General features: G+C 49.2%; 1 protein-coding gene across 7 annotated transcripts in view; it reads right to left on the bottom strand.

Moving 5' to 3' along the window:
- Positions 1–19768, bottom strand: part of SCAPER (S-phase cyclin A associated protein in the ER) — a 420029-nt gene that overhangs the window by 374196 nt on the left and 26065 nt on the right. The window lies entirely within an intron of this gene.

Raw genomic sequence — 19768 nt, 5'->3', positions numbered from 1 at the left:
CACAAGCATGGACTGCTTTCCAAAGATGCTGAAAACCAAGTCATTATCACTAGAAATTACATAAGCCACTTTTGTATACAGTTCAAATATGGTTATAATTTGCAGGTAAAGTCAACAAATACTGGCATTATTAGTCCTTATCGAATGTTTATTTTTATTACAGGATCAAAATAAAGCAGAGATTGAAAAGTTTAGCCACTAACTATTTTTCTTGAAGAACTGTTTAGGGCATGTAAGCCAAGACAATTGGCTGACATGCCCAGTGCAATAAGTGGAGACTTGAAGAAACTGACCGTTCTTACGGGCCCCATTTTATATAATTTTTGAGAAATTTCCAGGCTCCCAGGTGAACGATCCAGCAGTAAATGTTATAAACCACAATAGACTGAACAATAAACAACAAAAGAAATCTAATTTCTTAGGCTAAGCAGGCAGTATGCCTTCATTAACATAATATTTTCAGATCTATGATTAATATGTAAGAGATCACTTTACTTGGAATGTTTTCATGAGGAATAAGCTCTTTTGGATCTAGAGTTATTTGGTCAAATAGATCTAATTTCAAAATCTGTTTCTTTTTATGTTATTTTTTCTTGATATATTCCTCTGAGGTTATGTTTTATCTTTAAAAGTAAAAGAAATGTAAAAGCTACTGGGTTCTATTTTCAAAGGGAAAGCAATTAAGTAAAAAATGCTAATTGTGGTAAGCACACTTTCTGACAACAATAGATTTTTGGAGAAAAGATTCAGGCACCTTGCTGAATCGATCAGATTGTTTAAGAATATAAAATCAAGCAAGCAACAGACTGGACTGAATATAAGTCCTTGCTATACCAGGCTGGAAACCATCCCTGGATTTTAGAACGGACACAAAGTGCTCTAGTTTTTGGAGGCCAGATTCACTACGAATTTTGCACTGTTCTGGTGACATAATGCAACTGTCTGAATGAGTGAAAACAGGTTAAACAAAAACAAGCAGTCCTGTAGCACCTTAAAGGCTAACAATATTATTTACTAGGTAATGAGCTTTTGTGGGAAAGACCCACTTCTTAAGATCTGGAGAATAACTGAGATAGTTTCTTCTCTCTCAGTTTTCTGTTTCAAGCATACCAGAATGGATGTGCCAATACTAAAAAAGATAAAGGATCAAAAGTTTCATTTCTTTAGAGAGAACAAAAATGCAATTGATGAGAAAAAGTGGGAAATGTTTGAACAAGTCAGGTGCAGAGATTAAAGCAATTTCCAGTCAGACTTAATGTACAAGGGAAGCACATATAAAGCATATAACCTATGTCAACAGTGAATTTTGGCAATGTAAGGCAAGTAATATTTTTGAAAGATAGTTAAACAATTTGTAGTGTATTGGCCAAACAAGTTTGTCTTTAATCATTAGCCATGAATTCTTCCTTCACTACCCTTTTTCATTAAATAAATATTATTATGGCTAATATATGATTTATTTCCTTTCTGTCTTTCTGAATGCGTTAGCAGTGCAAAAATGATGAGTTTTATCAAGCAATTTGTATTTATGAGGTCACCTAGGCAACATCTACACAGAAAAGTTCTCTCGAAATAACAGCTGTGCACACATTATTTCCAATTTCGTAAACCTCACTGCAGAAGGAATAACACCTTTTTTGAAATAGTTATTTCAATATAGGCTCTGTTAAGACACCAAATAGTGCTATTTTGAAATAAGTCATAATAGCATCCAATGGGACTACATTGACATGGGTGCTGTGTCCGGACATGCTTTTTCAAAATAGCTGGGTACTATTTTGAAATGCATTCTTGGCTGTGGCTATACTACCTTCCCCTTTCAGAAGGGGAATGCAAATACGGCTGATTGGACATGCAAACGAGGTGCTTATTTACATATTCAGAGAGGTAGCCATGTTAGTCTGTATCTTCAAAAACAACAAGAAGTCCTGTGGCATCTTGCAAACTAACAGATATTTCGGAGCATAAGCTTTCATGGGCAAAGACCCGCTTCATCAGATGCGTGAGTGGGGGAGGGGTTCAGAGGAAGATTTAAAAAGGGGGGTCCCAGTAAAGGGGAGGGCCAGAGCTGACAAGGTCTATACAGTCAGCGTGGACATGTCCCCATTATCAGTAGCATACATCAAGAGAGGAGAAAACAAGTCAGATCAGTCAGGGGGAATGTAGCCCATTGTTAAATTGTAATGTGGAAGTATGAACATCAAGAGCAGAGAAACTGCTTTTGTAAGGGGTCAACCACTCCCAGACTCTGTTTAATCCTTGTTTGATGGGGTCAAATTTACAAACGAATTGCAGCTCAGAGATCGCTCTCTGCATTTTATTTTTCAAATTTTTCTGCTGTAGGACTGCTACTTTTAAGTCTGTTACCGAGCGTCCAGGGAGATTGAAGTGTTCTCCTACAGGTTTTTGTATGTTACCGTTCCTGATGTCTGATGTATGTCCATTTATTCTTTTCCGTAGAGACTGTCCAGTTTGACCAATGTAAATTGCAGTGGGGCATTGCTGGCTCATGATGGCATATATTATATTAGCAGATATGCAGGTGAAAGAGTCCCTCATGGTGTGGTTGCTGTTAGGTCCTGTGATGATATCGCTGGTGTAGATACGTTAGCAGAGTTGGCAGCGAGGTTTGTTGCAGGGATTGGTTGCAGGTTTAGAATTAGTGTGTTGTGGTCTATAGTTGCAGGTGAGAATTTGTTTAAGGTTGGCAGGCTGTCTGTAGGCAAGGACAGGCCTTCCTCCCAAGGTCTGTGAGAGTGAAGGATCATTGTCCAGGATGGGTTGCAGATCACTGATGAAGCACTGGAGAGGCTTTAGCTGGGGGCCATATGTGACAGTCAGTGGTGTTCTCTTGTTTTCCTTGTGTGGTCTGTCTTGTCAGACACAGACGAACATCTACAAGACCTTTACCAAACTTTCTTGAAACTACAATACCCACCTAAGGACGTGAAGAAGCAGATTGACAGAGCCAAATGTGTACCCAGAAGCCACCTGCTACAACACAGGCCTCACAAGGAAAACAAGCTGATAAGAATAAGGGCATTTCGAAGTTGGCAGGGTCCTTTAGAAAAGAGAAGTTACTCACCGTAGTAACGATGGTTCTTCGAGATGTGTCCCCGTGGGTGCTCCACGATAGGTGTCAGGCTCGCCCCGGCGCCGCAGGTCGGATCTTTCCAGCAGTTTCTGCCGGACCACGCATGCGCCGGCGCGCACCGCTCCCTTGCGCGCTCCTGGCCACGTGCGCGATCCGATCCCCGCCAGTTCCTTGACCAACCGCCTCGGATGCTCCTGAAAAATACTAAACAGAGATCTGAAGCGCGGAGGATGGGCGGGTGGTGGAGCACCCACGGGGACACATCTCGAAGGACCATCGTTACTACGGTGAGTAACTTCTCTTTCTTCCTCGAGTGTCCCCATGGGTGCTCCACGATAGGTGACTTACCCAGCAGTAACCCAAGATAGGAGGTGGGTAATCGGTTTATGTGCAGCTTGTCCCCGAGAGGACCGCTGTCAAGAGCTGGGTATCCTCTTGGAATACCCTGTGAAGGGCATAATGCTTGGCGAAGGTGTCATAGGATGACCAGGTCGCCGCTCTGCAAATGTCTTTTAGCGCAATGCCCTTGAAAAAGGCTGTTGATGCCGCCACCGCCCTAGTGGAGAGAGCCCTAGGCAGGGCCAGTAAAGGAGTCTTGCTAAGTTCATAGCACATTTTTATGCAGGATACGATGTGCTTCGAGATTCTCTGCAAAGAGAGACCTTCTCCTTTCGATTTGGGAGCGGAAGAGACTAGGAGTCTATCCGTTTTCCGGAAGGACTTAGTCCTGTCTATATAGAAAGCCAGCGCCCTCCTCACGTCCAGGAGGTGTAGGCGCGCCTCTTTGTTGGAGTTATGAGGCTTTGGAAAAAACGAGGGTAAAACTATAGGTTCGTTAATATGAAACTCTGAAGAAACTTTGGGAACAAAGGCTGGATGCAGCCGTAAGGTTACCACCCCTCCTTGGAAAATACTGTGCAGGGTGGCATTGCCATAACTGCTGCAAGCTCGCTCACCCTGCGAGCTGACGTGATTGCAAGAGGGAAGGTCGTCTTTATCGTAAGGAGATGGAGGGAAACCGTGGCTAAGGGTTCAAACGGTGGTCCCGTTAGCGCATTAAGCACCAGGTCCAAGCTCCATGAAGGTGGAAGCGGTTTCCGAGGGGGGTATAGGTATACCAGCCCTTTGAGGGACCTGGTAACCATGGGATCGGCGAACACTGTGTGCCCTTCCTCTTCATGTCTGAAAGCTGATATAGCGGCAAGGTGGACCTTCAACGAGGATAGGGAGAGTCCTCCTCTCTTGAGGTCCAGTAAATACTCTAGTATTACACGTATAGGTGCAGCAAGGGGGGCTAATTGCTTGGTAGAACACCATGCAGTGAATCGAGTCCATTTTTGCTTATAAGTCTTCCTGGTGGAAGTCCTCCTGCTACTTTCTAGGACTTGTTGCACTCCCTCCGTATACGTGCTCTCTAGGGAGCTGAGCCATGGATTAACCATGCTTGCAGTCGCAGGCCTCAAGGGTGTGGATGCACTATGGACTCCTGGGCTTGCGTGAGCAGATCCGGCGCCACCGGGAGGGGCATCGGTGGACGGTCCGACATGCGCAGGAGTAAGGGGAACCATTGCTGTCGATCCCACCTTGGGACTACTAGGATCATTCGGGCTCTCTCTCTCCTGGCTTTCTGCAAGACTTTGTGGATAAGCACTGGGGGAGGAAATGCGTAGAGCAGGGGGCCCCTCCACGAGGTCGCGAATGCGTCCCCTAGGGAGCCCCGTCCCAGTCCTGCCCTGGAGCAGTATTGTGGGCACTTCTTGTTGTGTTGAGTGGCAAACAGGTCGATCTGGGGAAATCCCCATGCCTGAAAAATCGATCGTAGCAGATCGGAACGGATCTGCCACTCGTGTGTGAGTGCGAAACGCCTGCTCAGCTGGTCTGCCTTCACATTGTGAGTGCCTGGTAAATACGAGGCTTTCAAGGTTATATTGTTGGTGATGCACCAGTTCCACAATCGGACTGCTTCCGCACATAAGGCACGGGACCGAGCTCCTCCTTGCCGATTTATATAAAACATGGTGGAGGTATTGTCTGTACTGATCCCGACTACTTTGCCTTGTATATGGTCTCGAAAGTGTTTGCAGGCGTTGAACACTGCTCTGAGCTCCAGTATATTTATGTGCAGTGACTGTTCCGTGGAAGACCACAGTCCTTGCGTCACCTTTTCGCCCATATGTGCTCCCCACCCTATGTGGGAGGCGTCGGTAGTGAGAAAAACAGATATTTGTGGTTGGTGAAAGGGCACCCCTGTTAGCATGTTCTTGGGGTTTACCCACCATTGCAGGGATCTGCGCACCTCTGTCGTGGGCGACACCACCCTGTGGATGGTGTGTGCTGCCGGTTTGTAGACGCTCGCCAGCCAGTGCTGCATGCTGCACATATGCAATCGGGCATTCTGTACCACAAACGTTGCTGCTGCCATGTGGCCCAGCAGCTGTAAGCACGTCAGAACCAGCACCATAGGGCTGAAGGTGATGACTTGCACGAGGGAACCAATGGTGCGAAAACGGGCATCTGGTAGATAAACCCTTGCTGTGATGGAATTTATACATACCCCTATGAACTCTATGTCCTGTGCGGGGTCCATCTTTGATTTTGCCAGATTGATGACCAGGCCCAGCGAAGAGAACGTGTCTGCTGTGAAGCGTATCATGCGAAGTACCTCCTCCTTCGAGGCCCCTTTCAGTAGGCAGTCGTCCAGATATGGGAATATAAACACCCCCTCTCTGTGCAGGTAGACTGACACCACTGCCAAGGTCTTGGTGAAGACTCTGGGGGCTGAGGAGAGGCCGAACGGCAGAACCTTGTACTGAAAATGTTCTTTGCCTACCATAAACCGGAGAAAACGCCTGTGAGCCGGGTGAATAGTTATGTGGAAATATGCATCTTGTAAGTCGAGGGCTGCGAACCAAACTCCATCGTCCAGTGCCGTAAGAATAGAGGCGACTGTGATCATCCGAAAGCGTTGCTTGCGCAAGTACCGGTTGAGGCCTCGAAGATCTGGGATGGGCCTCCACCTTCCTGTCTTTTACTCTGTGAGGAAGTATCTTGAGTAGAAACCTTTCCCTCGGAGTTGCTCCGGCACTCTTTCCACTGCCCCTATAAGCATAAGATGGTCTACCGCCTGCTTGAGTCTCGCTTCGTGGAAGGCGTCCTTTAGGTGGGGTGTGGGTGGAGGTCGTGGCGGTGGGAGCGACTGGAAGGGAATCGCGTAACCCGTGGCTATGATCTCCAGTACCCATTTGTCTGTGGTGATCTTTTGCCACTGGTCGTAGAATGGTCGGAGGCGATGGTGGAATAGTAACTTCGGGTGACATTGTGCGATGGTAGTGATAGTGCAGCCCTCGATCTGTGTGTCAAACTTGTGGCCTTTGGCCCTACCCCGAGGACGCACGGCTCTGTTGAAAACGTCGCCTGGGAGTTCTGTACTGTTGGTGCTGTTGATGTCGCCCTTGCTCGTAGCCCCTGTGGTACTGGGGACGCTGTGGTTGATACTGGTATCGTCTTTGTTGGGGGCAATACTTTTTCTTTCTGTATGGAGGGGTGTAAATCCCCAAGGTCTTGAGAGTAGCTCTTGAGTCTTTACTGGAATGAAGGACCGAGTCGGTTGATTCAGCAAAAAGCTTCTGCGTGTCAAAGGGGAGATCAACGATCTTCGCCTGCAGATCCCTCGGGATACCCGATGTCTGAAGCCAGGATTCTCTGCGCATGACCACTGCCGTAGCTGTTGAGCGTGCTGCCGTATCCGCTACGTGTAGGGCGATCTGAACTCCTGTCCTCGAGGCTGCGTAGCCTTCCTGCACGATGGCCTTGAGCACCGGCTTCTTGTCCTCTGGAAGCGAGTCCATGAGGGAAGTCAGCCTGGAGTAGTTGTCGAAATTATGGTTCGCTAGATGCGCTGCGTAATTCGCCATTCTCAACAGTAGGGTAGAAGAGGAATGGACCTTTCTGCCGAACAACTCTAGTTTCTTGGCATCTTTGTCCGTTCCCCCGTCTTGTACTGAGAAGTTTTTGACCTCTGCTGAGACGATTCCACCACCAGAGAATTTGGTTGCGGGTGGCTAAACAGGAACTCCATGCCCTTCACCGGGACGAAGTACTTCTTATCCGCTCTCTTGTTTATAGGCGGAGTGGACGTGGGGGTCTGCCATATTGTGGTGGCGAACTCCATGATTGCTTCATCAAGCGGAATAGCTATTTTGGAAGAGGCCGGAGGTCTCAGGTTTTTAAGGAGCTGATGATGTTTCTCCTGCACCTCTGATGTTTGGATGCCTTGCGTGAAGGCCACCCTTTTAAACAGCTCTTGGAACTGTTTGAGATCGTCTGGAGGATGGACGTCCCCTGGGGCCGTGGCCTCGTCAGGGGAAGATAGCGAGGAACCGCTAGGGTAAGCCTCCCTGGACCCCTCGGGGTCCTGTTGACGGTGATACATCCTCTCGCTAGATACTTGCGAGGGAAAATCTCGGGGTTCCAGAATCAACTCCCGCTGAGATATCTGCGTTTCCGTCCCCGTCCGCGATTGCCCTCGGGGATATTGAACCGTCTGGGGGGATCTGTCCCTGGTAGTATGCCTATGGTGTCTATGCCCTGCGTGATAGGGGCGACCATGGCAACATGGGCACTGTTCCGGAGATGGAGACCTGGACCACTCTGGAGGCGCATACCCCCTGCGTCTGGGGGAGCGAGATCGTCTGGGTGATTGAGATAATGGAGAGACTGGTTTGTGGCAGTACTCCAGGGGTTCAAAGCCCAGGAAGGGAGATGGTGGTCCGAGCCCTGGTGATGCTGGCTGTAGGAATGGGGATGAGGGCTCAGGGTATACCGGAGGTGACCCCTGCTGCCTCGTTGGAGTCCGCAACATAAGCGGAGGGCTTAAAGCGAGTAGCCCTGCAGCCCTGTCTGGAGAAGGGCTGCGGTGCCGGGTTTTCTGTGCTGCTTTTCCCCTCCCCTGTGGGGCTGGCTCCGCCCCTTTCCGCGTCAGGGATCTCGGCCCCGCTGGCTGCGCTGCGCTCGGCACGCTCCGCTGCGGTGCCGCACGGGTGGTCTCCCCCGGTGCCTGCAGGCCGCGTGCCTGCGCGCTCTGCACCGCCGGTTACCCGGGGGTCGGTGCCGCTAGCTGCAGTGCTGCCGGTTCCGGCGCTTGCCTGGCCGCCGCCCTGCCTGCGGTGTGGGGCAGCTGTTTGATTATCGGAGACTCAGCCTCTGCCACGTGCGTCTCCTCGCCGCCGCTGCTCAGCTGTGACTGCGGCTGGGGGCTATGCGCTCCACCTATCCCGCTCGCTGTGGCTGCCAGCAGGGATCGGGTTGGTGAAAGCTTCCTCCGTTTTTGCACTGATGGGGTTAGGGAAGCAGCTTTCCTTTTATGGGCCCCTGCGGGTCCCTGCTGCTGAGGCCGCTCTGGTGCGTCTGGCTGGAGGGCCTTGTCAAAGAGCAGCATTTTCAGCCACATCTCTCTGTCCTTCCTTGCTCTGGCTGTGAGCTTTGCACAGAAGGAGCATTTCTGGGTGACATGAGATTCCCCGAGGCACCTAATGCACTGACTGTGCCCGTCGGAGGCCAGCATCGCTTCGTGACATGACTCACACTTTTTGAATCCTGAAGAGGACATTGTGGTGAGTCTTTGAGTTGTCAATAGGGTACTTAGCACCTTCTCTGTGCCTGTTCCCCTCTCAGACTCAGCCTGCCACGGCAGGAGGCCTAATGGCCTTACGTCCCCGGGCCTCCGCTGCTCCGCTTGCTACTAAGGCTGTAAAACTTTACTTTTTACTCTCTTTTCTTTTTTTTTTTTTTTTGAAAACAGTAACAAGCTAACAAGCTAAAAGACTGAAAAAGAAACTCTAAACACTTTAAAAACATTAAATATGCTAACTCTGGCCGTAGCCTGAGTGGATTCCGTCTGCAGCCGATGGCAGTTAAAGAGGAACTGGCGGGGACCGGATCGCGCACGTGGCTGGGAGCACGCAAGGGAGCGGCGCACGCGCAGTCCGGCAGAAACTGCTGGAAAGATCCGACCTGCGGCGCTGGGGCGAGCCTGACACCTATCATGGAGCACCCACGGGGACACTCGAGGAAGAAAGGACCCCCATCTGGACGAGCCGCGCAAGAGTAAAATGCGGCAATTTGAAACAGCTGCGGCCGGTGGCATGTTAATGAGGCACTGAATATTTCAAAGTGTTTTGTTAGTGTAGATGTAGCCCATGTGCCAGCAATGCCCCAAGGTGCCACAGGACTTCTTGTTGATTTACATACTGTGTGCCTCATTTGCAAAATGGTGGCTACACACTGTTCCAGAAGTGCTGTTTTCAAGGGAAAAAAAACAAAAAAAAAAACAAAAAACAAGCAGTGTAGATGGGGTTCCTTCAAAAACAAATCCCATTTTCACAGGAACCCTTCTTCCTGAAAAATGTGGTCATGAGCTTGAGCATGACTATTTGTTTGTCAGGCACTTATTCAATTTTAGGTTAGAACAGTAGGGACCAAAGATCACCTTGTCAGGTGTTAATCAGCCACTGCAAAATAAGTGAATTAGGCCTTGTCTACATTTACCAGAAGATCAGTGCTCTGGGGAGCTATCACTGATCATTCTCTCATCGACTCCGGTAGACCACCAGAATACGAAGCGTAAAGAGAATCAATGGGAGAGTTTCTCCCATCAACCCCCTGCAGTGGAGATGGCCTGGTAACTAGATCTAAGGTAAGTCGACTTCACACCACTGGAGTTGCATACATTAGTTCAACATTGCCCTCTAGTGTAGACCTGGCCTTAGTGAAGTTCTGAGCACTCAGATATAATTTATAACCAAGGATCATTTCATCGTTTACTGTTAAATCTAGTGGGAAGAGATTGGGTCGTTACATAGGGAGACTGTACATCTCATCAGAAGGGCAAAGTGCCAATATCACTAAAACAAACAGTTGTTAAATTACACTCAAGAAGACATCTTTTAAACTGACAATCCCAGCAATTATCATTGTCTCACATCTTTTCATAGGGGACTTTACTGAGAAAGGAATGGAACTCTGGCAATAGCCAGAGTCAGATTTCTCTGACATCGTACAACCTGACACTAGGCAGCTATATTAAATAGACCACACTTGTCTCAAAAATCATCACAGTGGCAGACAAAGATTGAGCATTCATTGTTTCTTTTACATCTATCTTTGCCTTTGACACCGCTGACTATGAAGTGTTGTCAGTGAACCCTGGAAGAGATGGAAATAAACACACTTGAGTAGTTCTGTTATTTCCTCTCTAAGTACACTCAGAGTGGAGGGGTAGGTAATTGTTCATTTTCATCCAGGAACAACAAGGAGTCTGATGGCACTTTAAAGATTATAAATTTATTAGACTATTAAAGCATAAGCTTTTGAGAGATACAGCTCACCTCACTGGATATTAAAGAGAAAAGAAAAGAAAAAAAAAGCGGGGGAGATACAGAGATGTGAGTGATATCAATGCTAATTAAATCAGAGTGAATAGAGTTCATCTCCAACAGTGAAGAGAAAGAAGGTAACAGTACCAGAATGGGAAATTAGCTACCATAATGTGAGAATCGCTCCATGTTTTTATTTAAACCTTGTTTGTTTGTTTGCTGTGGGGAGTCAAATGTGCATACGAATTCCAGATCAGCAGTTTCTCCTGCCTGTTTTTGAAGATTTTTTTTTTTTTGCCTATTAAGAATGGCAACTTGTAAGTCAGAAATTGAGAGTCCAGGGATGTTAAAGTGCTCCCGCACCCGTATTCAAATGTTGTCATTCTTAACGTCTGATTTGTGTCAATTTATTCTTTTCATAGAATCCTAGGACTGTAAGAGGCCTCAGGAGGTCATCAAGTCCAGCCCCCTGCCCAAAGCAGGATCAAACCCAACTAAATCATCCCAGCTAGGGCTTTGTCGCCGGGACTTAAAAACCTCTAGGGATGGAGATCCCACCACCTCTCTAGGTAACCCACTCCTGTGCTTCACCACTCTCCTAGTGAAATAGTTTTTCCTAATATCCAACCTAGACCTCCTCCTCTGTAACTTGAGACTGTTCCTCCTTGTTCACCATCTGAGGAAGTGAGTTGTATCTCTCAAAAGCTTATGCTCCAACACGCTAATAAATTTCTTAGTCTTTAAAGTGTCACCAGACTCCATGCTGTTTTTTGCTGAAACAGACTAACACACCTACCCCTCAAACACATTTTTCTCCATGGTTCCTATGTGGTGTCCCACAAAATTCTAGTCTTTCATCCATCCTCTTCCATGTGTATGCAACATAGCTAGATGATACAGTGTGAAAATCAGTTTTCCAGAGCTATGACACTGCTGACACCACTCAGCTATACAGTAAACTCTTGCATATCTGGCACCACCAGGACTGGGAGCTTGCCGGATACTGCAATATGCTCTCAGCAGCGTGCCATGCCACGTGGGGAGCCACTACGAGCAGCTTGCACGTGGCCATGCTGTGATCTCCTCTGGGTGAGGCAGCACTCTGTGCACTCTGGATGGAACACCAAGCCATGCAGGGAGCTGCTCTGGTCAGCTTGCACATGGCTGCATTGTGAGTGGCTCTGGGTGGGACTCTGCCGCATGATGAGCGGCTCTGACTGGCTTGTGCATGGCCGTGCCACACACCCCTCTGAGATGAGCACCATGCCATGCGGTAAGCCACTCTGGGAGGCTTGTGTCCATGGTCATGTGGCAAGCTGCTCTGGGTAGGGCCCCGCATTGGGAGCCACTCTGGATGGTTCACGCATGGCCGAGCGCCTCTCTGGGCAGGGCGCTATATTGTGTGGTGAGCCACTCTGGGCAGCCGGCACTGGGCAGGAGAGCAGAGAAGCTGCCAGCCACTCACATAAAGGACAGCATGCTGGTTAATTGAGGGCCGTGTCTACACGTGCCCCAAACTTTGAAATGGCCACGCAAATGGCCATTTCGAAGTTTACTAATGAAGCGCTGAAATGCATATTCAGCGCTTCATTAGAACGCGGGCAGCCACGGCACTTCGAAATTGACACAGCTTGCCGCCGCGCGTCTCGTCCAGACGGGGCTCCTTTTCGAAAGGACTCTGGCTACTTCGAAGTCCCCTTATTCCTATGAGCTCATGGGAATAAGGGGACTTCGAAGTAGGCAGGGTCCTTTCGAAAAGGAGCTCCGTCTGGACGAGACGCGCGGCGGCAAGCCGCATCAATTTTGAAGTGCTGCGGCAGCCCGCATTCTAATGAAGCGCTGAATATGCATTCCAGCGCTTCATTAGTAAACTTCGAAATGGCCATTTGTGTGGCCATTTCGAAGTTCGGGGCACGTGTAGACATAGCCGAGAAGTCCAGATATTTGAATACCAGTTAAAAAGAGTTTACTGTATTGTGTCTTTTTCCACTATCACCAGATAGTACAGCTGTTCATCTTAGCAAGTCTGAGCTAAGATGGTGTTTGGATAAAAACTGGCTGCCTAGTGATCCTTTGAAGTAAAGCAACAAATGTAGGATGATGTTACAGACAAATATTCCCTGGGATCATGTTCCACGCAGGACTGCTAAGAGATGGCATCCACCTAACCAAGAGAGGGAAGAGCATCTCTGCCATCAGGCTTGCAAATTTAGTGAGGACAGCTTTAAACTAGATTTACTGGGGGACAGCCACCTAAGCCTTGAGGCAAGTGGGAAAGTGGGATACGGAGAAGAAACTCAATAAGAAAAATGCCACAGAGAAGGACCCATGATTTATACTGTGAATGTAGGGCAACTAACAGAAGCTTTCAGATCAGAGGTCCTGGTTCTCATAGGTGACTTTAATCACCCTGACATCTGCTGGGAGCCCAGTACACGGACAATCCAGGAAGATTTGGGAGAATGTTGGGGAAAATTTCCTGGTACAAGTGCTGAAGGAACCAACCAGGGGCCATAATCAGCTCGACCTGCTACTCACAAAGAGGAAGGAATTGGTAGGGGAAGTAAATGTGGGTGGCAAACTGGACAACAGAAATGGTTGAGTTCAGGATGCTGACCAAAGGAAAAAAGGAGAGCAGCAAAATGCAGACCCCTGAACTTCAAAAAAGCAGACACTGACTCTCTCAGGACAGGTTCCCGTGGGATGCTAATGTGAGGGGGAATGGAGTCCAGGAGAGTTGTCTGTATTTTACAGAAACCTTACTAAAAGCACAGGACTGTATCATCCTGATGAAGAGTTTTGAAAAAACAAATAGAGAAGGAGACCACCTTGCCTGAACAGGGAACCCACTGATAAGCCTAAACTGAAAAAGAAAGCTTACAAGAAATGGAAACTTGTATAGATGATTAGGAAGGAGTATAAATATATTGCTCAAGCATGCAGGGGTATAATCAGGAAGGCTAAAGCACAAATGGAGTTGCAGCTAGCAAGGGATGTGAAAGGGAACAAGAAGGGGTTCTACAGAAATGTTCGCAATAAAAGGCTGGTCAGAAATTACAGAATATGAGAAACTGGGTATGAGCCAAAACTGTGTCCTCGTACCCATGAAAGCTATTGACACACTGGGGTACATAAGTGGGAGCTCTGATAAAGTTGGGAAGTGAGTACTCCCCTTTATTTAGCACTCATGAGGCCGAATCTGGAGTAGTGTGTCCAATTCTGGGGCCACCATTATAGAAAGGATGCAGAAGCACTGGAGAGAGTCCAGCAGAGGGCAACAAAAATTATATGGGAGCAGGAGCATGTGACATGAGGAGAGGCTGAGGGATTTGGGCTTATTTAATTTACAGAAAAGAGTGAGCGGGCGATGGGATTTGATAGCAGCCTTCACCTAGCTGAAAGGGGGATCCAAAGAGGATGGAGAGGCGCTGTTCTCAGTGGTGACAGATAACAGAATGAGCCTCAATGTTCTTAAGTTGCCATAGGGGAGGCCCAGGTTGGATATTAGGAAAAACTTTTTCAGTAGGAGGGTGGTGAAGCTCTGGAATAGGTTACCTATGGATCTGCTGGAATCTCCATTTCTAGAGGTTTTTAAGTCCCAGCTTGACAAAGCCCTGGCTAGGAAGATTTAGTTGGGATTGGTCCTGCTTTTGACAGGGGGTTAGACTCGATGACCTCCGGGGGTCTCTTCTAGATCTGTGATTCTATGGTGTGAAAATGTGAAATTTTCACTGGTGTACTTGGATTTACTTTCACAGTTGTACTTCTTCACCTATGATCTTAATACAATATGATTAGTTTGGTGGAATTGTTGGTAATTCTGGTTTTGAATTATACCTTCCTTAATGGTTTGCAAGATCAGTGCAAGCTGTTATATTCCCTAAAGCCTGAAAGCTTATACTTAAAGCATAAGATGCTGCTCCTGTTACCTCTCAACCTGTGTTTTGGAATATTCTACACTTTAAAATATCTTCATCTTAAAACAGAAGTATGTCTGAATATTTTTTTCTGTTATAAGTACTACTGTAGAAGAATTAGTGTAAAATTGAGTTGAAATGTTGCCACTAATTATTGTGGAGCTAGGTCCTTAGAACATATTGTTGCTGTCCAAGCTACACATCAACATCTAAGTGAATACATAAAATGGGATTTTTGGAGGTGTAGGGAGGGTTTGTTTTTTTTTGTAGTATTAAAATCTCAAATGAAAAGGGGAATCACAGAAGTTGAGGGATGGCACTGTCCTTGAGAGCACTGAAGAAGGGCCAGTTAAATGTTGACCATCCCTGATGTGTATGTATCCATCCCCTATATAAAATCCCTTGATGGGGATTCCACAAGATCTCTTGGAAGCCTATTCGAGGATTTTTAACAACCCTTATAGTTGAATTAGACAGGAAAAGACAATTACCTGTTCTGTAACTGGTATTCTTCGAGACGTGTTGCTCATGTCCATTCCAATTTGGGTGTCGCCCAGCGCATGTCCAGTTGCCAGAAGCATTTTGCCCTAGCTGGTAGCCCTAGGGACGGTGCAGCGTCCCCTGGAGTGGCACCTGTATGGCTGCCCATATATGCACTGCCTGACCCACCTCCCCTGCTCAGTACCTTCTTGCCGGCTACTCCGACAGGGGGGAAGGCAGGAGGATTTTGGAATGGACATGAGCAACACATCTCAAAGGACACCAGTTACAGAACAGGTAACTGTCTTTTCTTCGTGCAAATTTTCACATGCATTCCAATTTGGGTGAATTCAAGTCAATGTCTAGGAGGCAGGGTCGGAGCCCTGAAAGGAGTGCAAAACAGCCCTGCTGACTGCAGCGTCTTCCCGTGCGTGCTGAGTAATGCGCTACGAATGTGTGAAAGGAGGACCAAGTGGCCGCCCTGCAGATATCCTGGATAGGGACGTTGGCCAAGAACACCACAGAGGACGCCTGTGCCCTACTGGAATGAGCCTTGATCGGGGGAGGGGGAACCCCCGCCAGCTTGTAGCACTCTCTGATACAGGCCACAATCCAGTAGGAGATCTGCTGAGAGGAGACTGGGTGCCCCTTCACGCTGTCTGCCACTGCAACAAACAACTGCTGCAACTTCCGGAAGGGTTTGGTCCTGTCCACGTTGAAGGCCAGTGCCCTCTGGACATCCAAAGTGCGTAAGCTCTGCTCCCTAGGGGAGGCATGGGGCTTTGGATAAAACACTGGTAAGGTGATGTCTTGGTTAATGTGGAAGGGAGAGACCACCTTAGGCAAAAACACTGGGTGGGGTCTCAGCCCGACCTTATCTTTGTGGAACACCATATAAAGTGGGTCCACCGTCAGGGCCCTGAGCTCTGACACCCTTTTGGCTGAGGTAATGGCCACCAGGAATGCCACCTTCTAGGTAAGGAACAGCATAGAACAGGAGGCAAGAGGTTCAAATGGGGGAGCCATAAGCTTACACAAAACCATATTAATGTCCCATGTTGGCAGGGGGGGCTGAACCTGTGGTTTGACTCTTTCCATTCCCTTCATTAACCTTTTCACCACCGGGTCTAAGAAGACCGATGACTTCCCGGCCCCCGGGTGAAATGCCAAAATGGCTGCCAAGTGCACTTTTACGGAGGATAGTGATGTCCCTGTCTGGTTTAGGGCCAGCCAGTAGTCTAGGATACATGGTATTGGGGCCTCTCCCGGGGACAACCCCTTCTGAGTGGCCCATACGGTAAACCTTTTCCACCTGGCTACATATGTTACCCTTGTAGAGGGTTTCTTGCTGTTCAACAATACTTCCCTGACAGGTTCGGAGCAGGCCAGCTCGACCGGTCTCAGCCATGGAGCCTCTAAGCTGTGAGATGCAGCACCTGGAGATTGGGTTGCTGTAGTCTCCCCTCCTCCTGTGTCAGCAGGTCCGGGCACAGAGGAAGCACCTCTGGGGCACTAGTGGACATCTCCAAGAGGGTCGAGTACCAGTGTTGTTGAGCCCAGGCTGGGGCCACCAGGATAACTGATGCTCAGGCCAAACGAATTTTCAACAGAGTTCGGTGGATGAGCGGTATTGGTGGGAAGGCGTACAGCAATAGACCCGACCAACAAATGCTGAAGGCGTCTGCCCAAAAGCCCAGACTTCGGTTCTAGTAAGAGCAGGACGTCCTGCACTTCGCGTTGAGATGAGCGGCAAAGAGGTCTACCTGGGGACAACCCCACCCCTGGAAAATTTAACTCAGTACTTCGGTGTGTAATGACCACATGAAGGACCTGCTGAGGTGGTCCGCTAGGGACTTGTGAGCCCCAGGCAGGTAGAATGCCCTCAGGAGACTCTGGTGCTGGATGCAGAAGTCCCAGAGCACAAAGGGCCTTGAGACACAGGAGCGACAAGCGTGCACCCCCTTGTTTGTTTATATTGTACATTGCTATAGTATTGTCTGTGCTGACTGTGACACCCTGCCCCTTCAGGTCGCTCTGAAACACTTTGCATGCCAGCCGAACCACTCTGAGCTCCCACACATTTATGTGGAGCTGAGCGTTGGTCTTGCTTCAAAGGGCCCGTGTCTGGCGGTACCCCAAGTGTGCCCCCCAACCCAGGTCTGAGGTATATGTGACCAGGGAGAGGGAGGGTTGCGGGGGATTGAAGGGCACTCCCATGAAGACTGACCCAGCTTCTAGCCACCAGTGTAATGCCGTTAACACGCTTGAGGGAACTGTAACTAACTTGCCTATATTGTCCCTGACAGGTCTGTATACTGAGGCAAGCCACAGCTGGAAGGGGCGCATTCGTAACCTGGCATGCCGAACTACCAACGTACATGCCGCCATGTGTCCCAACAGCCTGAGGCATCCCCTGGCCATTATGGTTGGGCACCTGATCAGGCCTTGGATGAAAGACACCATGGCTTGGATCCTGCTCTGGGGCAGAAAGGCCCTGGCTTGCTCTGCATCTTGTCGGGCGCCCACAAACGCCATGACCTGGTTTGGAGCTAGCACAGGCTTTGCCTCGTTCACAAGGAGGCCTAACATTTCAAACATTTCTCTTATCAGCTGTACACATCTCGTCACCTGTCTCTGTGACCAACCTCTGATCAGCCAGTCATCTAGGTAGGGAACAGGTGCACTCCCTGCCTGCCTAAGAATGCAGCCACTACTGACATACATTTGGTAAAGACTCTCGGGGCTGAGGAGAGGCCAAAGGGAAGGACTGTGAACTGATAATGGTCCTTCCCTAGCACAAATCTGAGGAACCTCCTGTGAGGTGGATAAATTGCAAAATGGAAATATGCGTCTTGTAAGTTGAGAGCGGCAAACCAGTCCCCTTGTTCCAGCATTGGGATAATTATGCCCAGGGATATCATATCATACGAAACAATCTTTTTCACAAATTTGTTCAGGTTTCCCGGGTCCAAGATTGGCTGTAGCCCCCCCTTTTGCTTTCGGGATTAAGAAACGGGGAATAAAATCCCTGCCCCCGGAATCCCTGGGGGACTTCCTCTATAGCCCCCCTTTCTAGGAAGGCCCCTACCTCCTGCCTGAGAACTGTCTCGTGAGAGGGGTCCCTGAAGAGGGACAGGGAAGTGGGGGTGGAAAGGAGGGTAGGAAGAAAATTGGATAGCATATCCCTTTTCTACCATGCGGCGTACCCACTGGTCCGACGTTATGCTGCACCATGCATGGTAGAACGGGGATTGGCAGGATGAAAATAAATAATGAGCTGGAACTGTGGGGGTGGCCGGTGTGTTGGTCCCAACCGCCCCATCAAAACTAGTGTTTAGACCCCGGTGGGGGTTTCTGGTCGCTCTGGTTCTGTGTCTGGCAACCCTGACGTCTCCTATTATGGCAGCCCCTTCTCCTGTTCCCATCCCGTTATTGTTGTGGGAAGTGTTTGAACTGGGGCTTCGGGGTAAAATGTCTTCTCTGGGTTGCCAGCGTACATAGACCCAGTGAGCACAGGGTGGTACATGAGTCTTTCAAACTATGAAACCTCTTGTCAGTTTTTTCCAAAAATAGGGAGGGGCCCTCAAAAGGGAGGTCTTGAATGGACTGCTGCACCTCCCATGCGAGTCCCAAGACCTGAAGCCATGCCCCCCTTCTCATGGCTATACCCGAGGCCATGACCCTGGTGGCCGCATCGGCTGCATCTAGGGTGGCCTGCAGTGCTGCTCTAGATATGAGTCTCTGCTCCTCCACAAGGGCCATAAATTCCAACTTGGTGTCTGGTGGGAGGAGCACAGCAAAGCAGTCCATGGAGCTGGTCGTATTGTACGCATACCTGCTAACCCTGGCTGGAGGCCACCTGCAGAATAAACTTTCCTACTGTACAGGTCTAATCTTTTGGCCTCTTTGTTTTTAGCGGGGCCCCTGGACTCCCTGCCTCTCCCTATTGTTCACAGCATCCACGACAAGGGAGTCAGGGGAGGATGGGTGAATAGATGTCCATTTCCCTGGGCTGGGACAAAATATCAGCGCTCATTTTTCCTAGCCATGGGCAAGGCTGAGGCCGAGGTCTGCCACACTGTCTTTGCTGTGTTGGCAATAGTCTTTATAATGGGCAGTGCCACCCTGGACGGTCCAGATGGTGAGAGGATGTTTGTAACAGGGTCTATTTCATCCCTGACCTCTTCCGCCTCTACCCCCAAACTCTGGGCCACCCTCTTTAACAGCTGCTGGTACACTCCTCCATCCTCCAGTACCGGGGATGCATAGGATCCAGCTAGCACCTCATCTGGGGAGGATGAGGGCAAGGGCATCATGTCCTCCAAGCCCACCAGTGCCAGGGGTTCCAGCACTTCCATTTGAGTCCCTGGAACCATGGTCTCCGATGCCATGTTTGGTGCCCAGGGTGAAGGGCCCCCTAGTGGTCTCTGGTATAGTGCCATAAAGATGGGGTCACTCTCCACCTGGGACGGCACCAGTTCTGTCAGTGCCAGCACCCACTGCACCACAGTCCCTGGTGCCTGCAGGGGCGGTGCCCATGCTTGGGTCGCCTCTGACTTCACCAGTGCCGATGCCAGTGCTGACAATTCCACTTGTTCTCTCGGCAGGGCTCCCAAAGCAGCGGTCGGTGCTGATCTCGGCACCTGAGGAGTGCCGAATGCCCTGAACAGGAGTCCCGCATCCCACCCCTGTGTCTCGTGGATCGCCCACAGGCTCCAGAAGGGCCACTGTGGGGCACCTGGGGGGGCCTTAGCTACCCCTCCCCAAGGGGTGTCAGGAGTGGTGTTGATGCCTGCTGCATCAAGATGACCTCGAACTCCCGCTCCCTGCTGAGCTGGAGTAAAACAAGTCCGACTCTGATGCTGACAATCATGGCGGTGCCGAAGGTCCCGTAGCTCCCACCA

This window comes from Carettochelys insculpta, chromosome 12 (assembly GCF_033958435.1).
Source record: "Carettochelys insculpta isolate YL-2023 chromosome 12, ASM3395843v1, whole genome shotgun sequence".
Lineage (NCBI taxonomy): Eukaryota > Metazoa > Chordata > Testudines > Carettochelyidae > Carettochelys > Carettochelys insculpta.
This window is presented reverse-complemented; position numbering and strand designations above follow the sequence as displayed.